This window comes from Patagioenas fasciata, chromosome Z (genome assembly GCF_037038585.1).
Source record: "Patagioenas fasciata isolate bPatFas1 chromosome Z, bPatFas1.hap1, whole genome shotgun sequence".
Taxonomy (NCBI): Eukaryota; Metazoa; Chordata; class Aves; order Columbiformes; family Columbidae; genus Patagioenas; species Patagioenas fasciata.
Genome location: NC_092560.1, coordinates 40,860,624 through 40,868,315, shown reverse-complemented (window position 1 = coordinate 40,868,315; position 7,692 = coordinate 40,860,624).

The window sequence follows — 7,692 nt, the reverse complement described above, 5'->3', positions numbered from 1 at the left end:
CTACAGTAGCAGGAAGTGCATCCTTCACAAAAGAGCACAAAAATAGTGAGGTAATACTACTTTTTCAGGGCTCCCTTTACTGTTGCATCATTCTTTATCTGCTGCTGTAGGAGCTTTTCTCAAATGGAAGCACCAACCCTGAACGATTTAGTCCAGGATTTGAATGGAATTTGTGAGGTTTGTGGCCTTTTCTTCTCACTGGTAAGAACCAGGACCAGAAAGCATGCCTCCTGGTAGCATACTTTAGGAGGGAGTCTGAGGAGCTTTGGGTTGGGGTAGCTGGGTTGAAACACTTTGTGGAATTGTGGGAAGCCCTGCAGACAAAAGAAAAAAAAATCTAGGAAGGTATAAAAAAAATTCCCTCATGTCTATCAGTGGAGAAAGGGTGGAAATTATAGCTGTGAGTGACAGAAATTGTTTCACATCAATGGAGCCACTATGCTGGGCAAACAGCAGGTAAGGATCAGCATCATGCTGGGAGGCAAAATGTCAGAGGCCACTACATTTCAGAGGAATTAAACAATGCACAAACATTTTCAGCAGTAGGGAACAGGGGTAAGTTCCACCCACTGTATTGCTGAAAGGTAACCAAGGCTCGCCTGCTCAAAGGAGTAAAGGTCCAAGGTTGCCTGTCCCTGAGTGCATTGGTACTGCCAGCAGCGGTGCAAACCAGTGCAAATGTGAATGTGATTGCCTGAAAGGAGGGTGACAAGAAAAGGATCTGTGGTGGTAGTGTTAGAAATGTTTATGCAGGTGGGTCTGGAGCTGAAGAGGAGGACAGGTAGGGATGGTCTCCATCATCAGGGAGGACAGAACAGAAATCTGCTGATCCATCTGTGTCCACCCCTGAAAAAGGAGAGAATGCCTTCACACAAAGGCATGGGAACATAGGGGAAGTGAGTTAAGAGAGAAAGAAGATTGCAAGTAAAACAGTGGAAACTGAGACAAAGATATATAGATTTTTTATTTATAATTCAATTTTTTCCCATTCCCTCTTTCAGTTCCCACATCACTGGAGGTGCAGTAGGAAAGTTGTTGAGTCAACTGACTGAATGTTTTAGATGCCTTTCTACTAGCATGACAGAGATGTGATCTGGTAATTCTCTTAGACAGGATATTAAAATATTGTTCAAGAAGACTTGGAGGAGGCAATGTGTGCCAGTGGTGCCTCCAACATCTGCCTTCAAACAGAGGTATAAGGACCAGCACAGCACTAGCATGGTGGGGGTCTGCTCCAGGTCTCCAGAATGGGGATGGATGAAGCCTTTTTGTGAGCAACAAGCAGGACTGTCCCAAGCACAGGATTTGGCAGTGGGCAATTTTAATTTCCTGATATCTGTAGGGATAGCAACACTTGAGGCTGCAGGCTGTTCAGCAAGATCTTGCATGTTGCAGCAGTTTTCTGGGTATAGATGATGGCAGAAACAGTAAGAGGAAATTTTCTTTGGTTTTGACTGGAGACAAGGGAAAGAACTAGCTGAGGACTTGAAGGTGGGAGACAGTTTGAGTGAGACCATGAAATGCGAGTTCAAAACTGGGCAAAACAGGCCATTTTGTAAATTGTGTGTTCTTGCTAATCTTAATCCTCCCACAGTCTGCAGCCTCTCAGGACAGTTGTATGTGGGGGAACTGTTGCTTAGACATCAGGAAAAACTTCACTTGCAGTAGTGTAAACCTGCCAGATGGGACTAATTTAATTGATGATTAATTAATGAAGAAAACAGGAATCAGGCTGTTTATGAAATGGATATCATAGCACAGAGGTATACAGTCAAAGGATATACTCAGGATGCCCTGTGTCTGAAGAGAAGGTCCTTTGGGCTCGATGACATATGGTGTTTTCTAGATGGTATGGCTTTACTACCCTCTATGTATAAGCTGGTGTCTGTATTAAAGGGTATGCAAATCATTGTAGGCAGTTCTGGGTCGTGATTTGGGAGCTCAAAAATTGCAAATGGGTGAACTATTCGTATTGTATCAAAAGCTGGCACTCTTTTGAATCCAGACCTCCCGGATATTCACACTTCAATATGAAATGTTCTGCTGAGTTCAAGACAAATGTGGTTTTTTTTAAATATTGTAAGAAAAACAAGTAGTGTCCAAAACACTCCAGGATCAAAATATGAAAGAGCCAAGCTCAGTTCTTTCCTCTGCATGTAGGATTTGAAACTTAACAAGATTTTCCCTTGACAAGGGGAAAGAATAAAGGCTCTAAGGTACTGAAGTTTATAGCTGCAGAAGTAGAGAAATTGAGGCAATATTGGTTAAGCCGAGCCAGGGCTGTAAAACTGCAGTGCAAAGTAAACCACATAGGAATGGTGGGTGGAAATCATCTGTGCAAAGGGAGCTAGGAGTGCCAGAGCAGACCCCTTGGAGAAAGGTGGTGGGCTGATGTACTCAGAATTTAAAGTGTGATGTATTTTCTAGGCCTTCAGGGAAACTTAGTTGGCACCATTAAAGCCATTGTTTGCATAGCACTGATAATTGAGGTGGATACAGTCTCAGCTTGCAACAAGATAGTGTTGTTTGATTGGACTTAAGCAGACAATGGAGGATTTTGGAGGGGAACGAGGCTGCTGTTTCAGGAAACTTGCGCTACATTGTCAGACAGTATAATAATATCTGAGCATATATGATTGCACACATTTGGTTCTAAGAGCTTTAAACCTAATTGCAGAGTTTGCATAAGACCCCTTGGGTGTTGATGGCTGCCCTTTTAATAGTATTTCAAATTGAAACCTTACATGCGTAAGCTGCCCTGAAGGCTTTGTTAGTGGCTGGGAAAATGAGCTGGAGTTTCTGGGAACAAAATTCCATACTTCCTACAACTCGTATCACATTCTCTCCCCAGTCCTTGCATGGACACTATTAAAAACTCCAATTGTGAAGTGAAGTCATACAGCTGATGTGGTGCAAAATGCACGGCCAAAGAGAAGTAGTACTGTTATAGTCATTCATGGAACTGGGTCCGAAGCAGATGGTGCAGATACTACTTGCAACGCTGAAAAGGTTGGAGATGTTACATCTGAAATGATTTGCCTCTCCTATGTGGGAACAATATTTTCTTCCTAACTAATAGGCTGTGCAGAGGTGAGCTACAAGTGACTACTTTGATTAGACTTTATCCTTACAGGATGTTGTATTGACAGCTACACTCAAATCTTTCTGGCCCACTCATCTGCTAGCATAACGAGATTGCAGCTTATCTGATTTACCAAGTAATATTCTCATGCCACCTGCTTGTACCCAAGAATAAGCTTTCCTGCCTGGAGGCACAGCAGCCCAGCGAGAATCAGAGTTGTGTCTCTCATCACCTCCTGGGCTGGGATCTTCCACTGTCCCCTAAGTCTGGTCTGCTCCTCCATCCATACACAGATTGTCTCTTGCTGCATGGAGGGCTAGCATGCAAAATATGAGGGTTCTTGCTGAGCACCCTCCCCTGGCTTTTCCTTCCCCTCTGCAGCTGACCAGGGACCTTTAGATGTCACTACAGCATGACCCGGCTACATGGGCTCTTAACCCCCATTCCAGGGACAGCTGAGGCCCCATTCCCACCTGCACTCCAGCTAATGGAGCCACCTGAGGTGGGAAATGGCTGTAGCCTCCCTCCAGGCACCCTGGGCAAGGTGGTTGGAGCCAAATGAGAGACAGAGGGCACTCAGCCAAGTGTGGGAATGGTACCAAATTTGGGGAGCGGAGAGAAGGGCTGGCCTTCAGATAGACCACAGGGGCTGGAGGAATAGATACCAGGAACCTCCCACAGCCCAGCCTGGGCAAGCATTGGGTCCTGCCTGTGGCTGGCAGGAGCCCAACAGAGGTGCAGTATGGCAGCAATGGGACATGTGTCAGCTGGGGCATGGTTGCAAGAACAACTGGAGCTTCATACTTGTTTTAATAAAATATGGCTGTTACACAGAAATACAGCATTGGAGCACAGGAACACTGCTTAGTGACAATCCTAGGTCCACAGAAAATGCAGTGTGAGCAGTAACTGGTTATGCTAGAGCTCTGTTTTCTTGCTGGCTGGATAGGTGATATCTGAATTTTACCAGGATCCTTAAATGTTTGTAATGAAGTATAAATCCCATGCACTACTGTGGACAGGGGAAAGTGCAGGTGGCAGTTCAATTGCAAAGGGTGAGCAATGTGCTTTAGAATTTAAATTAATACGTGGACAACTCTCAGAAAATTTTGATTTTATTTTGGCCAGAATGTTGGCTCCATCTTGTCATGACCAAGGAACATCAGCCCTCTCCTTATTAATTCTTCTGGAGAATTACTTTAAAATTAGCATACCAATGTAAGTATTGCATTGGTGAATTGCAGAAAACAAGATATTTGAATCTGAATGCTTCTCACAGAAAGGAGGTGGTGCTATGGACACACGTAAATACAAAGTTTTGTTTTAGATAGTAGTGTGTTCTGCATAAGCAAAAATCAATAGGCATGCTGAGTTGGCTTGCCAAAATGCTTTCAAGCTCTGTAAATTGATAAGACACATAAAGTACCTCATCAGTTTAACATGAGGCTAGTTCCAGTTAATTGTTTTGGTTTATTTGATTTCTGGAAAATCCTGTCTCCCTAAATGTAGAATCTCACCAACTTTTAAAATAAATATCAGTATTTTAGTATTATTATATTTTTCAATAACTGTCTAGTGTTAAGAGGAGGTGTAAGAGTACCTGCTATACTGGATCATACTTCACTCAAGGGAATGGTAGTGTGTAAGAAGCTAGACCAGGGGTGTCAAACTCATTTTCACCAAGGGTCACATCAGTCTTGCAGTTGCCTTCAAAGTGACAAATGAAATTTTAGGATTCGGCCCATGGACCTTGTGTTTGTCATTGGTTATGTGCATCATACTCCTTTATCACCAACACTGTCTCATAACACAAAAGATATACTGGTTTTTCTCCTTGAAACACAAACATGTATCTGCTTTCCCATCTGTCATTAAATTGCCTTCCTTCTGCATCAATCTTTCTATTACTGGACATTTTGGGATTCAAATTGTTCCACCAAAGATGGTATGGTGTGCCACCTAAGTAAAAGACCAAGATGTCTTTTAGGACCAGGTTAAATAATAGTCAGACCCTCTCACACTGGCTCACCTTTGCTCCAAACCCCCTTTCCCACCTGGCAGAGCTGGCCACATCCATGGAAAACAGTCTAGAATCCGTGAGTGAGACTCTGGCTGCCGGTTACAAAATATCTTTTTACAGGTACTTTTTAGAAATAACATGTCATTGCTAAAGGTCATGTATATGGCTAATTTATTACAAAATTAAATGGAATGTCTGCCCAGTTGAGAGTAAACCTTTAAGCGCTCCCCGCCCACTACCGCTCCCCTCCCCGTGTAATTCTTGTCTCTCTTTGTCTTTCAGTGCCCCACGGCAGTTACTGGTGTCCCACATTAGTCTCACCTATTACTCTTCTTAGGGAGGCTCACCGCTCTCCTGTAGCTACGGCTGCAGCTCCTGCCATTCTGCTCTTGCAGCACAAGGTGTGCCATACACGCTGCACGGTGACCAGTGCATGCAGGAGCCTGGGGACAAGGAGCTTTGCACTGGCTCCGCATGGAAATAAAGTGCTGGGCTGGATAAAACAAGGTGGTGGGCCAGATCTGACCCACAGGCTGGATGTTTGACACCTGTGAGCTAGAGAGTTTAAGCTAAGAAAGTTTAGGATTTGGCAAGTCTGGCTGTTGTTTTTTGAGTGACATCTATGATAAAATGTACCTTTGCCAGGCCAGAAGACTGGAAATGTACCTGAGCCTTGAGTAAGTCTACCATACCTGGCATGATGTTGTGTCTTCTTGCCTTTATCCTCCTATACATTTTAAACATGCACAGATTCTCCTCCTCTTAATTTTATGGAGAGATGGCTCAGTTAAGAAAAAAATATTACAACAGAGTACCAATGGCAATTTCTGCAATAAGACTACATCAGTTTAAAATGTTTCAGTTTGTATCCAAAGCTCTTAGGACAAATCACTGAACCTTGAATATGAAGATTACTTCATATCAGGTCAAATGCCCTGTCAAGCTGAAGAACAAAAAAGATAATTAAATTCTTCCCAAACCCTAGCAGGTGCACTCCTTTTGCAACCATCTTTGTCAAATATTCTGGGCATGGAATTAGGGGAAACACAATGATTGGACACAATAAGCTTTAAGAAGGAACACGAATAATATGATGTTGGTGCTCAGATCTACCCAGTGGTAGATTTGCTCACACAGTGTCAGAGGAGAATGATGAAGGGGCTCTAAGAAAAGGGTTGCATATGTCAGCAGAACAAGAGGGCAGCATCCCAGATAAGTGAAGTGATTTGTGGAAAACACAGCCACAATGCAGGGAGGGATGGGGAAGGCGGAGAATATGATTGTTTAGCAGAAAAGAAATGGAATGGAGAAACTGACTTAACTTCGAGAGTAAAGAAAAAAAAGTAGAAGAGATGATAAAGTAAGGAGGAAGGAGAAAAGGGCTATTGAGCCCATGAGAAGCTGTGGAAAGAATCAAGGACTGAAATTTAGGATGGAATATGGGGACTATGGAAAGTACAGTGATTGAAAAGAGCGGTGATGAGCCAGGAGGGCCATGGGGCAAAAGTCAAAAGAAAATGACCATACATGCTTCTGGAATTGGTTAATGAGGAAAATCCTTGAGCCTCTCATTAGGGAAGATCTAGGAGACAGAGGCATTTCTGCAAGCCAGGAGGGCTGTTGGGTAGGGGCAAATCAAAGCTGAAAAGGTCCTAGGGGGTGTACTTCAGAATTTGCTTTTGGCTACTCACATAGGAAGAGGTGATGCTGAGTGATTCTCAACACAACTGCTCCAGGACAACTAAATCAGGCTGGGAAGATGCTCAGAGAGATATGTGTACAGGTAAATTTAGAAAGAGGTTTACGGCATGATAACGAAGATGGAGGTAGCTTAGTGATAGGCCTTACCAGAATTAACTGATAGTGCTGGACATAGGTATGCAATCACATAAAGTGACGTTAACTCAAAGGACAGATTACTATGAACAACTGGGGAACCACAACTATGGGACTGAGTGCAGCCACCATGGGTAAGAAGAGGTCAAGTCAAGAAATCATGAGAAGAAGGTGAGAGAGACTGTGTAGCCTCAGTGCACATAGCAGAACAGTGTAAAGAGTGATGCAACACTGGCAGATACAGTGCTGCAGCAAAGAGGAAGTAAGTAGTCATATTCCAGAGACCAGTAGCAGGGCTGGTCACACAGATGTTTTACTGGTCACAACAGGAGTGGCCCTAGCTGCCTGTGGTGAGGCTGCAGGCACAGAACTGCAAAAAGTCCTGCAGAGGTTTGATGGTGTTTGGGCACACTGCATCTTGTCTCTTTGTCATTCTCTCCTTGTGGGTAGAGGGACACTTTATGTTCATTTACTGCAGCAAAGTCTGGTGCAGTTATAGTATTTTTAATGGGCATTAGTAACTTTGAGGCAGCACTGCAATTTTCAGTGTTTCCAGCTTGTTGCTCAGTCTGAAGTGGATATAAACTTGATCTTTGTGTCAAGTGTATTCCAGTTGCAAGTTTACAGAGGCAGTAACACTTTGGGACCCTGAGAGTTGACTGGAACCTCTTGAACCATCTGTAAAACAAATTGCTTTGACCTTTAAGACCCCTCAACTGACAAGAAGCATGCCATGTTGAAAACTGTAAGGTTT